The following is a 19,025-nucleotide window of genomic DNA, read 5'->3' as shown; positions in this document are numbered from 1 at the left end:
CACACAGAGACATCAGAGGGTCCTGTGAAGGATGCACAGGGAAGAAAGCACCCAGCCTTCGATAGCCCTGCCTGGGCTGCTGTGATTTAGAAAGCAGGTAGCAAGTCTGTTCCTGCTATGCTCAGGCCCTATTTTTATTAGTTTCTTAGCAGCGCGTGTCAGGGAAAGTCCTGAAGCTCACCACAAGGATCATTTATTTCTCTTTCTCCTTCCCTCCCCCAAACTAATCCCATTTCACCGCAGCACTGCCCAGCAGCTCCCCTGCCTGCATGCTGCCTGCTGTGCTCCTTCCTGCTGCCACACTGCTCTGAGGCCACTGCTCCTGCCCTACAGAGTGTCCATGTCCTTGTGTAAGTACACAGGTGTGTGTGTGCAGGAAAAGCAGGGAGGGAAGGGAAATAGCCCCAGGCTTTCTGCAGCCTTCTGCAGCTGCCCAGTGCTGTAGGCAGCTTTAGCTTTGCAGAGTGGGTGCCAGGGTCCCATCTTTCACTGACGGGTGCTAGGAAGCATTTATGTGTTACTGTGAAAGGCATTGAGTGACCTGGCATGGGTGGTCTCAAGGGGAGGAAGAGCAAAGGCGATGCAGGTCTCTCCTCCCTCCCATATGCCTTCTTTAACCTGGGCTGTGCCACCACTCGCTGCGAGCCTGGGGCTGGAACCTGGGTCCCCAGTCAGGTCCTGAAGGGAGCTCCACCCTGATGGCTTCAGGAGAGCCGAGCCTGGGGACCCACAGGCTTCGCCACTGTGTTTTCAGTGGAGTGAGCAAAGGAGGCATGTGGTCATAATCCTTTGACAGCAGAGCTGGGCGCTGCTTATCCAGATATCCAGTCCCTGCCCTGACACCCATGCCCCAGTGTGGCCCTGAGCAAGCTGTTTGGTCTCTGAGGCTGGAAGCGTGCTATATGGTGGTACCCCTGGCCTTTGGTGAGAGAGATGTTTCTGGTTCAGTCTGAGGTTTCCTAGCAAGCCGTTTGATAGCTGAATATGTAGAAGTGGATGGAGGATTGATATTTGAAATGCATTAGTGGATGGAGGAAAAAAGTGAGTCCCTCCTCAAAATAGCAATGTGCTAGCATGGGCAGCAACCATCTGTCCACTGCGCTGGCTGGCCTGTGCCAGGCAGCACACAGCTGGCATTGCCAGGGGGGCACCGCTCTGCTGTGCCATGCCGGGCTGGTGGGTTTTTTTTTTTTTCAAACTTCTCTTTTATTGAAGAAATAGCAGACATTCCCAGCCAGATTTGCTGCTGGCATCATCCCAGCCACATTGCTAGAGTAATGCCAGGAGCCAATTCTGCTCCAGGGCTTGACTGTCATTCGAAATGTGAAGCGGCACCAGTTAAAGCCGCTAAGGTCAGGATCCTGCCAGCCACGGAGGAGGAGGAGACGGGAGACGGGAGCGCAGGCAGGGAAACGCTGTGCAAATGGAGCTGTTTGTAGTAACCACTCCTAAAACACTGCGCTGCACAGATTGGGATTGCAGGTATTTCCCATACCTGTCATGTAAAGCTCTGCTAATCCAGCAGCATTGTGGTTGGCTTTTTCTCCCACACCTGCTCTGCTTTTTCCCAGCAAGAGAAGCATGGATCAGCAGCCCCAGTTCACTCGCCACTTCACACCCCTCCCTGCTTGCATTTGGGAAGAGTAGGCAAGCTTTGGTCTGGGAGCCAGAGCGTACTTGGGAGCCACCCCTCCTAACTCCCAGAGACTCAGAGCTGAGAAACTCACCCAAACTCAGGGGAAGCTTGCACCAAGATGGGGCGTGCTGCATTTGTTAACCCCCATCCCCCTCCTGGTCCTTTTACTGTTTTTCTTCCTTTAGGAAATCAAGAAATGAGTTCTTTGCCACCTAGCATGTCAGAGGAGCCTGGTGCTTCACAGCTGGGGCAGCCCCTGCCTCACCCTGCCCTCTTTGTCTGTCACTGATTTTTATTTCCAAGCTAGCTCTTTATCACCAGTTTAAAAAATCCCCACAACCATTTCTAATGCGTCTCAGGTATAATCTTCCCAGGGAGGCTGCGTCCCCTCGCCACGTGCTCCCTGCACTCCTGGAAAGGCTGGGCTGATTGCATTCATGCATCAGTGTGCAATCATACGGCCACTTCCCTCCCTGGAGGATTTCTCTCTCTGCAGGAGGATCCCTGAAGTCAGGGGGGCAGGGGAAGGATGCACAGGGAACAGCAGTGGCAGCCCTGGCCGTGGCTGCTGGGTACATGTGTGAGGCTGGTATGGCAGGGGCAGAGGGACAGGCAGGGGGAGGAGGGAAAAAACCAGGTAAAGAGGAAACAGCTCAGGCCCTTTCTCTGTGTCCCAGGTAGGCTGCATCACCTCTCTGCACCCCGGACAAGTGCACACCTGGCCCCACCAGGTGTAAATTAAGGCAAATATCTTGCACGTCTGTACCCTATCTGCAGGTGAGACACACACCAACACACAGTTTCCAGAGGGGCTAGAGCAGTAAGGGAGCCTGTGGTGGATGTGGGCACAGCAGTGCAGCGAGGCTCCACATAACCTCTCCAATCTTGGGGCTCACGGCAAGCCCCCCTCCTGCCCCATCACCAAGGGTGCTGGCTCCAAGAAGAGCATGAGCATGGCTTGGAGGCTCTCCGGCAACCCCCAGCATAACTACAAGGCAGCGCCCTGCCACGGCCACGCTCCTGTCCCCACCACCAGCATGGGAGCGTGCCCCAGCTGCTCCTGTCCCGCTCCTTAATTTTTATCCAGTGTCAACAGCTGCTGCGCCACGCAGGAGCGAACCGGAGGAACTGTCGGCTTTAAACTGGCTCCTGGAGAGACCTCCCGACTAGTAAATTTTCCAGCTAATCATGTCCCAGTAGAGGGGACACTCACAAATCAGCACAGCGCCCGGCGCTCCGGAGCAACACTCCCTCCTATGGGTACAAGTAATCCTTCAGAAGAGTGGCCGGGGAGAGGGGGGTGTTTTTCCCTGTGTTCTCAGTTTGCTAACTGCAGGCCTGTGACGGCTCTTCCAGGGTAGCTGTTATCACTGCTCCTCTTCCAGAGGCAATTAGCCTGCTTCCCCCGCTGTTTGCACAGGCCTCACGGGCAGCAATGGGGGCGATGGAAAGATGGGAAGTTAAACTTGATTGCAGAGCCACAAAATCAACAGGATGACAGCAGGAGCTGAGTATTGCGTGAAATAGGATGTAAAGCTCATTTTCTTTCGTTCGGCAATGGATTCATTCCCAGCTCAGGGAGAGCTGCTGGCTGTAGGTCAGACGGCACATTGTCTTCTTGCCATCAGGCTTTCACTCTGCCAAAACCAGACCAGCCAGATGCTTTTATCAGAGTGATGACCCATGTCTTGGGTCTGGAAAGCAAAAGTCCTGGGATATTGTCCCCCTCCATGATGCAGGTGACAGCACTCCACACCCCTGCAGAGCATGGGACAGTGGTGGCCATCCCCTGCGGATGGGCTGTTTCACTGCGTGGCGCAGGGCTGTGCTGTCAGACTGCAGCACAAGGCTTTCCACAGGCAGTTCACATCTCCTCATTCAAAATGTCCCCCCAGTCCTTCTGTCCTTCCTCTCTGCCTCTGATGGGGTGTGAGTGGGTTTGGGGTATGTGGTGCTGGACCAGCAGGAGAGGGATGACACGGTGCTGAGGTGGCTCTTTGCACTTTAGTTTTCTGTTGCAGCCAGAATGCATTATCTGAACCCTTAACATGCATGAAACACCCCAGTTCCAAGCTGAGTCCATTCCAGTCCCACTTCCACTGTAAGCAGCAGCAGGATGTAAATTATGAGTTTCCACTTTTTTAACATTATTCCTGGTTTTGTCAGGCTTATCCAGCTGGTAGCATTTCCCAGGGAAAGCTTTTGCCTTCTCCTAGTGCCCCAGGGGCACCTGAGAGCCAGGCTAGGACAGTTCTGCCACTTGTGCCCCCCACAAGCCCTCAACTGCTCAGGGAGGCTCCTGCGAGGAGCAAGGAGATGACAGCTGCTCCATGAGGAGCCCTTGCACCGGCATGCCCCCTCCTTCCCTGTGCTGTCTCCTCTAACCTGTGGCTGGAGGGGAGGGCAGCCCCCTGCTCTTGCTGCCACAGGGAAGAAAGGCCAGAAGGGAAGCTACCTGGCAGCCTTGGTGTTAACCCAGCATACGTCCACTATGACTGGCTGGGAAAGCGCAGCCTGACACCCGCCACCCATCATTCAAAAGGGGCCCTGACTCCATGTTCTGGTTTGGGGGGCACACGGCCCTCGGCACCTCCCCTAGATGCAAAGACCTGCAGCAGGCACCTGCAGGTGAGTGCGTCAGGCTTGGTCCTTGGCTGTAATCCAAGCTTGAGTCCCTATGCCGTTTTTCCCTGCTGAGACTTTGGGCACTGCTTGTCTTTGCTAGAACCCCTTTAGGGATCAAGCCCTTATGCAAGGATGCTGCTGCCTCTTCCCATAAAAGGACTTTGTCATTTCTTCCAATGCAAAGGCTGAGGAGCATCTAATACAACAGTCAGCAGGCTGTTGCAGAGAGGATGCCTCTTCTCCACTGGCCTCTTGCTGCCTCCATCCAGGCAAGCAGAGGAAGACGTGCACGTATTCACACCTGAGCCCACGCTCACCTGCTGTTTGTGGGAAAAGTCCCTTGGCAGGGGGAGGCAAGTCTTCTCCTGCTCTGCAAAGTTAGAGCTGCTGGGATATTCCCATCTCCTGCCAAAAGCACTGCTGCTGAAATCACATTGCTGCAAATAAAACCGTCTCCTGGCTAATTACTAGGGAACGGTTCACCTTCTATTTTTAGACAAGCTTGCAAGCGTGCGTTGAAGATTATCCTGCTCCTGTTTCTCTCCCGTCTCTTTGCTATGCATGTTTCTCTTCCTTTCTCTGCCTCGCTGTGAGTTGCACTGAACCAAGCTCAGCTTCCCCTGGGGTCGTGGAGCAGAGGACAGCCATGCACTTGCATGCCAAAAACAGTGATTCTAAAGCCATCAAGAGCAATTGCTTTAGCATTAGGTGGAGAGGAAGCAGCGTTTAGCAGAGCCAGGAGTTGCTTCTCAGCTTGCCATGCCCAGCCTCAGCCTGCTGAGTGCTCCCTCCACCTGGCCACAGCTAGGGACCTGCTTCCATCTGCTCAACACACTGTTCAAATCGTCCTGTCCAGGTTCTACAGTCTTCCAAGACAAGGGGGAATAATAAAGAAGGAAAAAAAAAAAAAGCTCTTGCCTGTGGGGCAGTGAGCACATAACATGGAAGCAGGGGGCAGCTGGATGGGGACAGAGGTGGGCAGGAATAACCGCACGAGTTGTAAATCCTGCATGTGCAGCGGCTGCAGGAAAGCATGCCATGGCAGTGCTGCTTGGCACAGAGCTGCACGCCATACTCGTCCTGCCGTGCTCACAGCCGCAGCAAAGAACGAAGTCTGTTCCACTCGCCTGCCAAGGGGGACCAGCCAGCATCGCAGCAGAGCTGGTGCTGCCTCAGGGTGGCAGTCCTCCCTGCCAGGATACCTGAGATAGCACGGCTCAAAGAGCGGGGGTAACACATCCAAAGTAACCCTGGAGCCTGCAGGCATCCCCCCTCCCGCGTGCACGGATGCAGGAGGCCCCAGCCAGAAGGAGTGCATCCAAGCCTGCTTGGCGGGTTAACCTTGGTCCCAAAAGTCGGTTAGGCAAATTAGCACAGCGTTTTCCCTGAGCTAATTAACTTCCCTCACAGCAGGGCTAATGAGCTCCATTGCAGCGCTTGGCTGTGGCAGCTAGCTGGCCCCTAGGAGAGGGGCTGGCCTCGAGGGCTCACTGCAGCCTGCAGCATCACAGACTCCCTCCAGGAAACCCCCCTCTCCAGCCCCCACTGCGCAGCACCACTGGCCCAGGAGTAGGGAGGTCAGTCTTCCCCACTGGCCCTGGGGGCCACCTGCAGTTTGGAGAGTGTGTGGGAGTTTCCATCTGGCACCAGGCGGGTCCAGGATGCTCCTCAGAGCAAGGCAGTAGCAAGCACAAGCCTTGGCACCTCGGAGCAGCTTCAGAGGGACATGGCTGGGATTCCCTCCACCGGCGAATGAGAGTGTTTGCGAGCTGCCTTTCAACATGTCTCTTTTTTGGTGAGCATGGGTGCAGTCCAGCCCTGTGTCCAATAAAGTCAGTGGCCAGTTTTCCGTTTATTTCAGTGTCCAGCGAAGCAAAATGTCTTCAGTATTCTCTTCCTCTCCTCCCATCCCCGCAAACCACATTTATTTTACCCTCCACTCGACTCTTCCAGGGATCGATGGGTCGTCAAGATGATGAGTTAGTGCCTGTAGTGACAGTGGCACTTTCCATTACTGCTGATATACCTGGGGGACACATGTCTCCCAAAGACTCATCAAGGGGGGGAAATTCAACAAAGAGGCTAAAACTGTCATTTCAGTGAAGCCACCCCAAAGCCACAGTCCTGCAGTGCAGACAGGACCTTCCCAGACTTGTGAACACCCCCTGGACCCTGGAGAGCTCCAAGGACACCAGCACAGGCACTGCAAACATGGAGCTGAGTACAGGCTTGCACCTAGCCTACTGCTGCTTTGTGGGGTTTTACTTTCCCCTTTTCACTGACTGATTTTCCCACGGAGAGCCATTTGAGTAAACACTTCTAGCTGGGGAATGATTTCTTTTCCTGCGTATCTTTCATAACTAGCAGACACTGGGGTTTTTTGAGGTTGCGTTATTATGACGTTTTAATTGGCTCAGGACTAAGCAAGTCTCAAAGCCCATTTGGCCCCGGCGTTTTCAGGCAGAACTGTTTTCTGTCTCCATTTTGATAGATACTTTACAGTGGCCAAAATGTCCTTGCATTAAATAAAACAAAACCTCCTCTTCTTTTACAGCTCATGGGTGATCTGGTTCCTTCCCTTCCTGCTTTCATTTCACCTTGAAACATGAACCGTACCTGTTCCCCCATCACGAGCTGCCCGCCCCCGCGGGGATGGCTGCAGGGTGAGTGAGCGGCAGCTGGGCTGCCTGTTCCCACTCGCCTTTGTTTCACTACGGTGCGTGCAGGAGCCAGGTCTGAGCCGGCACACTGAGTAATTGCAGGATTTCAGTCAAAGAGGAGGCTGCAAGTCATGAACCGCTAATGAATGGGTGTAGCTGGAAGGGCTGGTGGGGCCGGTGAGGGATGCTCAGGGCCCGTGGGGTGACAGCCAGCCGTGTGTTGTGGCAAGGGCACTGGCTGTGCCACTCCAGCAAGGCTGGAGGATGTATCTGAAATGTGCCACACAATGTGATGTCAGTGGCAGTCAGCAGTGAGACAAAACCCCAGTGGCAGCAAAGCCCACACAGATCATCCCCACGTGCAGCAGTGCTAATCTTTAATTTGTCACACCTGCATGGCTCCCCGGCCTCCTTCCTCCCTGCCTTTTCTTTTTTTTCCAAAGGTGCTGGCTTTGACACTACCTGACACCCCGATGCTCCCGCTGCTTCTCCAACACCCCCCAGCTACCCCTGGGCTGCCCTCCTTTCCCATGCTTCCCATCTAGGAGGCTGCAACCCACAGACCCTACTGCCACCTGGGAGCCACCCCGCTGCCCTGTGCCTCCCTCCCACCCTTTCCTGTTGAGATTTCCCTTCAGAGCAAAGCTGCGAATTGCTGGGTATCAACAGCTCCCGGAAGGGTCTCCAGCGAAGCCAGAGACGACCGCCTGAATGCTGGGTACAGTGCTCATCCACCTCCGGGTCCTGCCCTCTGCAGCGAGAGCAGCAAGCAGCCCTGGCCACCGGCACGCTGCCTGGCTCGTTAGGGTCACCACCAGAGGGCTTTTAATTAGCGATGGCCAAAATGCGCAGATCAAACCACTATGATGGCCCATGCCACGGCTCTGATCCAGTGACACAGCACACACAGGCACCAACCTAGGGACATGCATCATTTATCAACTCCCCTGCCTGGAGCACTGCTTGCTTGCAATAGCAAAGATGCAGCAGCTCGCCGAGCATCGGAGGAGAAAAGCGACAGAGCCGCCAACTAATACCGCACCGCTACCAATACAGTGCCTGTCTGCCCCAGTCTTCCTTGGACTGGAAACCTTTTTGGTCAAAAAACCTCCAGTTTGCTTGTGCCACGTCTCAAAATCTTTTGGGTTTTGGCCCATTCTGAGCTAAGCCACTGAGAGGCTCCCGGAAAGGAAAGGTGCGGGACGGGTGTCAGGCAGCTGAGGTGGGTATCAGGCCTGCGTAAACCCTGCCCTGGGCTTGGGTGTGACACACGAGTTGATGTCTGTAATGTATCACCACAGGATCTTGTGTCAACAACTTCCCTAGCTTCATTTTTTTTAACCAACCTGCCAGGTGTTACTGCAGTTCATGACCTGAGATCCATTTGTTTTTCTTCTGACTTTATGCTTTCAATATGATTTACAAAAATTGCTTATAATAAAGCTCATTCAGCAGCTGGATAATGGTTGTCAGCGAGTTAAGAGACACTGTAGTGTGTTTAGCACAGAAGCATATTGTGTATCTGGGTCCCAAAGCTCTGTGGTCTTGGGTAGCTTCTACTAAGGGTGGGATGTGCAAAGGTACCTATGAGGTGCCAACAAGGTCATTTGTTGCAAGGGACATGAGGGCTGCAAAACTGAGGAGGGACAATAAATGGCCTCAACAATGAATTCACAGCTGTAAATCCAGATTAGGAGAAGAGTTCAAGGTCTTGGAAAGGCTGCATTAATCCCTTCCTAACCTTGGCCTTAAATACTTGAGCGTCTGGCTCTCTCCCCACTGCATCCCCATCTGGCAGCTGTGACCTGCCTGCTGGGTGCTGCGTGGGGCCAGGGAGGGACACCGGCTGCAGCTGCCCATAGGACCTGACAAAGCAGGTCCTCATCCCTCAGAAACATCTTTTTGTCCTGATGTTACTTGCATGCCTAGAGCACGGGCGCTAAGAGCATGGTGCTTGCAAAGCCACCCCTGCGGGTGGGAGCCTCTCCTGGGCAGGAGGGGAGGGTCTTCACCAGCAGTGGGGCTCCTTCCTTACCATGCCTGTGCCCCAGCAGAACCTGCCCTTCTGCTCACCCTTTCTTGCTGGCATCACCTCAACCACCCTTCCTCGTTTTGGGATTTATTTTTTTTTTTTTTTTGAGTTGGACAGAGAGATGCTTTTGTGGCTAGCAGCTCTTGGGTTTGCCCATCATTCTGCCAAACTCGCTCCACATAAGCCAGCACTAAGTCTGTGGGCTAATTGGCTTTATTTATTGTCTCTTTTGCATAGTGCAGGGGGTTATTTGCTGTTGCTGCTGCTTTGCTTATTTGTTTGGGGCAGGGGTTTTGTTTTTCTTTTTGCCTTCCTCTCAAGGGCCTCTGTAATTATCACCTCAGGCATCAATTATGGCTCAGCAGTGCTTTTGGGCACTGTCCGAGTTTGGGAATTGAACAGCCCTGGGGAGGGGGAGGCTAGGCAAGGGAGCCTGCATTGTGCAGATGCCACGGGGTGATGCTGTGGGGAGGGGCTGGGAGCACCACAGGGATGAGCTCTGGGGTTTCATAACCAGGGCTTTTGGGATGTTTGCTGTCAGAAAGGTCTCCCCGCTGAAGCTGAGCTGCATAAACTGTTGGATAATCTGTGTTAGAGGCTTTTCCTCTCTGGCAGGAGAGCTGCTGGATGCCAGCCACATGAGTGTTTCATGCTTGCAAACCTCTACTTTGCTTCCCAAATTCAGCCGCTCATAATTCTGCCAATTTTGCAAACAAAAAATTGGAGAGTTTTTTGCATGGTTTATTACCAGTAAAATCCTCTTGCTGTTTTTTTTTTTTTAATTGCCAAAAAGTGCAAAGAATGTTTCATTTCTCCTGAAACATGCAGAAAACGTATTTTGTGGGTTTTGGTGTGGGGTTTTTTTTACTTGTTTCCCCTGAAATGGAGGATTTCCATTGCAGCTGTCCCATGACTTATTTTTCTCTCCAGGGGAAAGAGGCTGGGAAGGAGTTACCTTCCCAGAAGGTTGTCTCAGGATCAACACACCCAACTTCATTACACTCCTGAAAAAGTATCACTGCAGAGCCCAAAGCATCACTTGGCAGAAAGAATGTGCTCATATCAGCTGTCTTCCCTTTCATCCTCTGCTACGCCATCTCTTCAGAAAATCAGGGTAATTAATGTAGCTGTGTCTTGTCCTGCCTAACACTTTGCGCTGTGCTTGCCATGTGCTAAGAGCCGTCTGCCTGATTTCTGGTTAGTGTAGATGGAGGGGAAAGAGGGAAGCAAGAAAGATCAAAACCAGAGTGATGCTGTGCAAAAGACCTGAAACTGCATCTGGGCTCCCCACCACAGCCCCATCAAGGGGCACATCCCCATGCATGAAGGGGCTGGCCGCAGGGATGCTTGGAGCCCAGGGATGCTAGGGGCCCATCTGCCTTGGAAGCCATGTCCTAGGAGTCAAGCAATGGGATTAAGAAGTCAGCCAGACATGCTGTCCGCTGGGTAAGATTAGTCCCTGCTAAAGCATTTCTTAATCCTAGGCGCAACTGAAATAATCTAAGCACAGATTAACCAGGTCCAGCTGGAGTTAAGCTCCCTGCTCCCCGTTTATTTTTGGCAGGCAGAGACTACTACTGCTCTGGTGCCTCATCAGATGTTTGCACACCAGACGCTGCCCAGGAGAGTAGGATTTGGAAACTCAAGTGTAGTAGATTCACTTTGCAACAGAGGTCCCAAATCCTGCAGTTTTATCACAAGTTTTGTGATACAGGGTGGCATTTTGTTCCCGGGGCCCAGTGTCTCAGATTTCTCTGACTGCATAATAAACCATCTTTTAGCTTCCAGGAGAAAAAAAAAGAAATTGTTGGCCCTCAAAATGCAAATAAAAGTGTCAATATGAAGCCATCTTCAAGAAAGCCTTTCCCTAGGGCTTTTCTGTGGGGTAAATCAGTGACTAGCTCAGGGAATTACCTCCATCAGCCTTCCACACAGCAGTATTTGAAAAGCTACAGGGTTTGGGGAGAAAAAATATAACTTCATTCCATGAGTCTCCTTTTTACTTTCTCAGCTGAAGGCTCACGTGTGGCTGGGCCTGGACACAGGAGCTGAAGGTCGTTTTGCTTTCAGGATCTCCCTGCTGCAGCATCTTGATTTTCTTTACGTGAAACTATCAGTGAAGGCTCGTTGAGTTTGTAAAGCTTTGAGAATGTTCCTATTATTCTTAGATATTACAAAAGCTTGCTTTTCAAAATAAAATAAACTCTGCCAAAATCTCATCATCTGCCTTTAAGTAATCAAGGAAAGGAACAGCATAAGGAGCATTAAAAATGTAAACTGGTATTCCCAGACCCTTAAAGCAGCTCTGGTTTTGGGGGGTTTGGTTGTGGTTTTTTTTAAGAAGAAACATCTAATTTTCAGTCTCTCAAACATTTCTGGATTGTTTTAAGGTAGCAAGAACACTGTGGCAATGACTCACATTACTGCATTTCGATACGTCCTGTTGTCATCTCCAGTATGAGACACTTTGCCTTTTGGCTGAAATATAACTTTCTCACAGGCACATGTATGCATGCATGCATCTGTGTCTCTGCACAGAAATCATATACTGTGAGAAAAAGCTGGGTGCAGGGTTCTCTTGGAGCTAGCGGCTCCAGCGTGCTGTGTTAAGGGCCGGAGGGAGCTGCTGGCATGCCATGCAGCCAAAGAGGCTGTAGCAGGGGTGGCACTGGGTGCTGGTAGCACTCCTTGGGTGCTGTGGGATGCTCTCTCCAGCCTCTCTGCATACGTGATTGCTCTGCAAGAACTGTCAGCTCCGAGAGAGGAATGTCCTGGGAGATATGGGGCAGCTCGGTCCTCTCTTCAAAGAAGGGCCCTGCCCAGGGAGGGCAGCAGGAGGCAGGCACAGGTGCTGACCATCCCCAGGGAGTACCCAGGCACCTCAGGTCTAAACCAACAGGAGCCTCATCCTCCCGCACTGCCACGTTTTCCTGCTGCTGGCAGCCATCCAGGCTTGTTTTATTGCTTCAGTCTTAATTTCTTGCAGCAACAGGCTGGCTGGGTGAGTGGGCACCTCACTGTTTAACGAAGAGCCACGTCTCCATGCTGCATCCTGGAAACTTCTGCATGTGTTTTACAAAGAGGGACAGGTTAAAGAGATGGATTTATTTTTCCCTACAAAGGCCAACACTAGACTGCAAGATGATTGATCAAATGGTCTTTTTCCCCATTTACTGCCCTTCCCAGAAACCTGTTGTATCTGCACTGCAAACACCTCCGATGGGATCTAACAGCTGTGCCATGCACGCAGTGCAAATGCTGCACACCTCAAATGTGTGATGCCTTTATCAGCCTTCTTAAGCGAAAGGCTGGAATTAGACACACACTGTTGCCACAGCACTTTGTAGCCACGCGAGCCTTCTGTATACCAGCAACACTCCGCAGCATCCTGAACGCAGAGCTGCCGGTCCTGCGGCAGCTACGGGGATGAGGTAGGATTGCTGCTGCCCCTTTCTCCTCCCACCATCCTGCTTCCTTTGGATGCATGCTTCCCTTCCCCAGTCTCCAGTGGGATGAAGCAGAGGGCAATCAATTCAGGGAAAAACCCCCACGAGTTTCCCAGGCAGCACCTTTTCCCCCTTGGGGAGCACAGCATCATGGAGCATGGTTATTAACCAGACAGTCCTGAAGGACATTTAAAAATAAATGAAAAGGGCTGTTCCGCTCCTGCAGCTGATTACAGGCATGCCTGTTGGTTTTTTTTTTCCAGAGAGTGGAAAAGAATGCTTGGAAAAAATTCTGTAATTTTCCCTTTTTGCCAGATCAGGCCTCTGTGTAATAACAAAACCACGGTGCTCACCGCTCGCTGCTCTCTTTGGGACACCCAGGCTAAGCGAAAGCGCGTAAATCTGCGGGAGGCCTGGGGCCAGAGCACAGCTGTCCTGACATGCTATCCGCCTCCCGCCTCCCTGCTATGTCTTTAGCATCTGAAACGCAGGAGACACGCAGATCTGGAGGTAAGCCCTGGTGGGAAGGAGAGCAGCACCAGGTCCTGCAGGTCACCAGTTAAGCATTTCAGCCCAGAGCAGATCTCTCATAAGCCACTTTTTGGAGATAAGCTTATCTAGACCCGACAGCTGAATTTAACCCTGAACTTTTGATCTTGATTTTTAGCCTCGGCAAGCCTATACATTTCCTTGAAATTATACACACTAGATTTCAGCTCCCCTGTTACAACGGCTCCACCGCTCCCTTAAAAGGGACCTGCACGGCTGTGCATGACAGCATCATCCAGTAATGCCCTTGGTTTCACAGCCAGCCCTGCAAGTTAGACAGGCTCCTGGCTGGGGAAAGCCTTCAATTAATGACAGTGGGGCTCCAGCAGGAGAGGAGCTGGATTTTACACTTCCAGTGATAATGCATTTGAAGGTAATATTGCACAGGAGTGGATTATAACCCCAGCACTTTGCTATGCGGGCTTTTGGAAATTTGTTTTCAGTGCATAGAGGCAGCTAGAAACGCTCTTTCTCACTGCATGAAAAATGCACTTGGTAATAGTCTTTCTATTTTTTTCTTTCTGGACAAGCTGACTGCATTGGGGCTGTCAGAGCCATGACAGACTAGCCAAGAAGGGGTTTGCTAATCAGTTTTCCTAGCATCAAATCAGCATCTGCTATATATGATCAAGGAAATTGAGGAATCTCAATGTTTTTGCAATATTGCTTAGTTGGCCATGAAATATGGGTGGTTCTGAGAGGAACAGCTTATTTCTCCCTCACGAAGATAAAGCAACTTTGGCTAACGATGAAGCATCGCTGCACGATGAAGCCAGCTAATAGCAGCGCTCTGATGAGGGCAGATACACAGCAGCATCCCAGCAGAAGGGAAGGGAGGCGTAAACAGCTTTGCAAGTAAGACATTATTAATATGGTTGAACTACAGAGGGCAGAAGGGATTTCTTTTCTCCTCTTTCACTCCAAAAGCAATATTCTGAAAACGTCTAGGTTCCCATGTTTAGCCAAGAAATTAAACTCTTAGAAATTTAACTGGATGTTTTCTAGCTTGAGTATTGTTTGGTAGCACACAAGACCAGTGTTCCTGGGCAAGGCAGTTGTCTGGAATTGGGCTGAGGAAACACTCTCCTGGCCAAGGGGTGGATAAATAGTATTTAAACAGAGCCAAAGTCCTACTTTTGGAAATTATTTGGGGCTCTACTTGCCCAGGTCGCTCCTGACACTAGGGTCTGAGCTCTGCAAGCTCTCTATGGCTTCTGAAATGTACCTTCTCCATTTGCCTAAACAGGTCTGTAACACTCCCTTGTTTAAGTCTATGACATTTGCCACAGCAACAAAAAGCTCCCGGGGTCAGTGTGAAGTGCCATGACTTTGTGGAGTTCATGGAGACCAAGAGGCCCACAGCAGCTGAGGGCCAGGCCCTTTACGCTCGAGGCAGGGCATATATCCACACTACCATGGGTACCCCAGCCCACCTTTGCAATGGGAGCACCCAGCTCTCAGGCAGCTTTTCCTGGTCAAAGTGATCTCTCGGTTTCTGCTTGGCAAGACAGCTGTGGTAGCAAAGACGGAGGAATTTGCTTCCTTCCCTCCCTCCCCAGCACTAGCATTTTTTCCTAAGGGTGAAAAAAAAATAATCCCAGAGCCTACCACATGCCTTCCCTCCCTCTCCATCCAGCTGGCGAGCGGGGGAGTCACCGCTATGCAATGGTGGGGCTGGCTGTGGGGAGACTGCTCCCAGGGCCAGTGCGGCAAAGCTCAGCACTTGGATGGCTCACAAGGGAGGGAACAGCCTAGTTTTTGTGGCCCTTGTGAGATTTTTAGGCCAACCGCAGGCCGGTCAGTTGAGATCCATGCTGAAAAGTGCAAACCTGTTCCTGGGACAGAAACACATAAGCCCTTTTTATCCAACAGCCCTGTGATATAAGCAGCAGCTGGGGATTTATGCTGTCTTTGAAGTAAATTGCATCCCGCTGCACTATAGCATGAAAGTTAAGATTTACCATTGCCGGGACACTGAAGACCCTGGTGGAAGCAAGGGAATAAATAGTGCGGCACTCTTCTTGCTGCCTTCTGCTGTGCGACTCAGCTTCACAGACCTTCCTCCCCTCTCCGCCCCTGCTTCCACTTGCATTGTGTCGGGGAAGCAAATTGGTCACATCTGCATCCAGCCAGAGAGGAACAAATGTGCTGGCTAGGCAGCGAGGAGCTTTCTGAGGGGGGATACCTCAAAGTAAAATGAAAGGCTGGCCATCAAAGGTAGAAAACAGACCAGTGGATGAAAGGGATTCTTTGCTTAGCTTTGGTAAGGCTATGAGGTATTAATAAAATTTAAAAAAGCACAAGAAAACTGGGGCATCCAGAGCAGCACGTTTTTTTCCCCCTCCCCTTTCCCTTCGCTCATCCTCTGTCATCAGCGGAGGGGAGGGATCGGCATCCCCCCATGCTGCGGCAACCACTGTTTATCTTCACTCCTCAGGACGCTGCCATTAGCAGGGCTTCAGTGTGCCGTGATGCTTCATCATTAGCTGGAGGTGCTTGATCTGGCTGGAGAATAAATGAGCCGTTCCCCCCGAAGAAACCCTTGCGTTTCATGGCCAGCTGAGCAAATATTTTGAAATATTCCATCTCTGCAATTTCAGCAGGCAGATAAAACAAAGGAGGATCTGATACAAAAGGGCTGAATTCTTCTGTTTGCTCTCCGGCAACCCCACCAAAGCCAGTAGCAGTAACAGGGAACTGAGTTCAGCACAGCAGGGAAGCACATGCATAAGTCCCATGGAAAATCCCTGTGGTCTTTACAGTTAATCATGTCCAGAGGTGGACAAGCGCTCAACTGATGCGCTGAATCATGACATACAGGCAATTACCCTAAATCAGAGCAGTACCTTCCCATCCCAAAAGGCTCCATTGTGCTTCACCAACTCCTGAAGGGAAGGCAAAAACCCCAAGCAGAAGCACTGTGGTGTAGGGAGGATGAAACGGCCAGGTGTTCTTCTGCCGCCTTTCCAGCACTTTTCTAACCTCGTGAAAAGTTCTGCCAGCTCTTTAAATCCAGGCAGTTGAGATTTACAGCTCCAGGCCCTCTGGGCAGCTTGCTGAGTTTACTCTGGGCTTCTCCCAGCCAGCTGCCTCAAGCCCCGCAGACAAAGTTTCTCAGGGGCTGAGACTTATGAACTGGGCAGTGTTTGGCCTCCTTCCCTCTGACTGCAAATATGTGTCTTCCCCTCTTCTGAGCATCCTGGCCCCCTTCTCAGGCACTCTGCTGAAGCAAAGTCCTTTTGCCACCCTTTCATTGCCTGGGCCCAGCATGGCAGAGGGATGCTCTTCATGCATGCTGACAGAGATCCAGAAGAAGTTGCTGCCTGCTGGGAATAGGCCTGCCCTCACCCCATGCCACTGCCAGCAGCTCAGGCACCTGATGGGAGTTTGGCTCCCAGAGCATCTCAGCTTGTGCTCGCTCGGCATCAGCAAGGAAAGAGCCCCTGAGGAAGTATGTTTGTTAGCTGCAGCATCTCTCCTGCTGGCCAGGCTCCCATGGCTGCACAGCCAAGACCTTGGAAAGCTGGGTTATCCAGCCCCGGGATGGCAGTGCTTCGATCGCCTCCAGGCACTCAGCTCAGCAGGATTCCTCGCTGCACCACTCTGCAATTGGAAGCATTTTCCAGTCCACCACTTGCTAGGAGAAGAGAAATACCCAAAATGAGAGTTTTTGTGGGGAGGGGATGTGATGCTGGGGTGGATGGATTGGTGTCTGATAAAGGAGAAGGAGACCCCTTCCCTGGCTGCTTACACTGTCTCTGAAACAGGCACTCCCATCCCAGGAACAGCTTTGGCATCCATTTATAGGATTATAATATTACCACACATAAAGACACAAGCTAAGCTCTATTTTTCATTTGTGCACAGGGGAAAAGGCAAGGCAGGAGGAGGGCCTGTGTATTCTTGTTTAGGAGCCAAAGACTAATGTACCCAGCAAAGCAAAATTAACACAAATACCATGATTATGCAGGAAAAAAAAACCTGCCAGAGAATGTCATTTCACCAACGATATCCTGCAGTTTCCCACCGGCAAGAGTTCGAGAGGTGGCATAGTTACAGAGTACATCAGGGCAGGCATTTGACTGGAAGCATTAAATACCTCAGAAAGGTGAATGGCCAAGGTCTTTCCAATAATTAAAATGTGTGCAGTCTTCATAGACCAAGAAAGGGACAGAGCTATTGTTTAAACAGGTAATTAGAGCTGTATTTTAAGCAAACTTGAGGAAGTAATGAGCTCTCTCAGATGGAGAGAGCAGCTCTCCTGCTCCTGGTTCCAGCATGAATAACTATTGTCCCTCCACTCACTGGTGGGGGACCGCCACAGTGCTCCCAGCCCCACTCCCTGGCAACTGCGTCTGGGTGGGGAAAAAAAAAAATCCTATTTGATTTCACATTTTTCACTCCCTGTCTCCTTCCTTCTGCGTTCAGGTTCAAGAGAATTGGCTGAGCCACTTTTTTTTATTAGAGCTGTAGCAGGAGGGAAAAAAAAAAAAAAAGGGGACCCAGTCAAGCCCCAAGGGAAGGGAGGAAATAGCATGAGCCAGCGCTTGCTTGCTCGCACACACACGCTCACACTCTCTCACACTCTCTCTCTCACACACACACACTCCCCATTCACACAGGAACAGCAAAAGGGCAGCCATCTGGTAGAGCTGGCATAGAGGCAAAATCAGGCACCCCCACCCCACAACCCAACCCCAGGAGACTAGATAGCCTCCTCGGCAGCCAAATCCATGTGGAGGAGCCCCATGGATGTGCCGTAATCTCTTTCTGGACAGCCAGGGATGCATATTCTTCTGTTGGAAGATCCACACTGGAGCTAGGCAGGGAAAGACCTAAAGTCTTCACAGTGCTGAGGAGGGGGCCAGGGAGCCATGCTCACCCCGGCTCTGCCTCCTGCAAAGGGCTAATCCCTCCCTCACCTCCCTCTAGCTGCTGGCTCCAGATCCCTTTCCACATGAGCTGGGGTGGGTGGGTGGGTGGGGGTGGGGGGAGATGCCAGCTTCTAATTAACCCCCTTGTACGCAAAACCAGAAAAAACAATCAGACCTGGGGGAAGGCAAGGAGGCACCTTTGCACCATCAGCACAGTCTTCCATGAAAAATATATAAGGGCTAGACATCAGCGATAAGGAAACAGGAGAGTACGAAGAACTGCGCTCAGCTGCCTGGCTTTGCAGCCCACGTTACTTGGGTTGCTCTGACAGTCCAAAAAGAAAAGCCTCAAACAAAATACTTTGAACTACAAAGGGCTTTGGGAGCTGCCTGAAAACCAGGCTTGTGGAGAGCAGCAGGGTGAGGGCATACTGCTCTGACATTGAGCAGGGCGAAGCAAAAGCCCCTGGAAAGCAAAGGGCAGGTCGCGTCTGGGAACAGCCCATGGCTGTGCACTGACCACAGCGATTGTCTCATGCTCTGTTTGTTTGCAGCCTGGCTTCAGAAGCCAGGCCCAAAGTTTTGTATGGAAAACTCAGGATGAATTTTTGCTCTGTATTTTGCTCCAGAGGAGAAGACTGATGCCAGCAAGCATGGAAGGGCCAGCCTGTTTTGAACCTGGTCATCTCTCACCCCTTTGGGAGTAGACCTGGAAGACAAGGCACAACACAATGATGAAGGACATCCTTACCCCTTCAACAACTCACTACGCTCAGAGCCACCTCTTTGACGGTCAAGGAAGGCTTTGGGTAGTTCCCTGAAGCAGTTTGGCTTGCTTAGATTTTTTTCCTTAAATACCAGGTTAAATTATAATAATGACAATACCTGCAACATGCAGAAATCTTCTTTCCTCTTTCCACTAGAAAGGGTGGGAAAGAAAATGAGTGAGAGTATCTTACTGCTGGTTTTGACTGCCCACACGGTACGGCGTGAACTTCAGAAATAATTTCTATTTCTTGTGTCAGGATACCAGGAGGTTTTGTTGCTGCCCCAGCTCCCAGAGCCCTGTAATAATGTGAAACTGTCGCTGCTCTCATTTTCTGTAACGCTATTTCCTGCAAGAAAGCTGTGAAAGTGTTAATGGTGGGTGGAAAGCAGGGGGAAACTCATCTATGTGGTCTTTAAAGAGCCTAAGGTCAGATT

General features: G+C 51.4%; 1 long non-coding RNA gene across 2 annotated transcripts; it reads left to right on the top strand.

The window, feature by feature from the left end:
* Nucleotides 1-262: 262 nt before the first annotated feature.
* On the top strand, nucleotides 263-18,802 carry LOC119143431. Of its 2 annotated transcripts, none has more exons than XR_005102707.1 (3): nucleotides 263-350; nucleotides 9,884-10,067; nucleotides 18,452-18,802. It is a non-coding gene; the product is annotated as an uncharacterized LOC119143431 (long non-coding RNA). The 2 variants fall into 2 exon arrangements; XR_005102706.1 differs by lacking the exon at nucleotides 18,452-18,802 and adding an exon at nucleotides 10,965-11,109.
* Nucleotides 18,803-19,025: the final 223 nt, after the last annotated feature.

The sequence above is a fragment of the Falco rusticolus genome, chromosome 2 (genome assembly GCF_015220075.1).
Source record: "Falco rusticolus isolate bFalRus1 chromosome 2, bFalRus1.pri, whole genome shotgun sequence".
In the NCBI taxonomy this organism is placed as follows: Eukaryota; Metazoa; Chordata; class Aves; order Falconiformes; family Falconidae; genus Falco; species Falco rusticolus.
The sequence above is the reverse complement of the archived record's forward strand: the minus strand, read 5'-3'. Positions and strand labels throughout refer to the sequence as shown.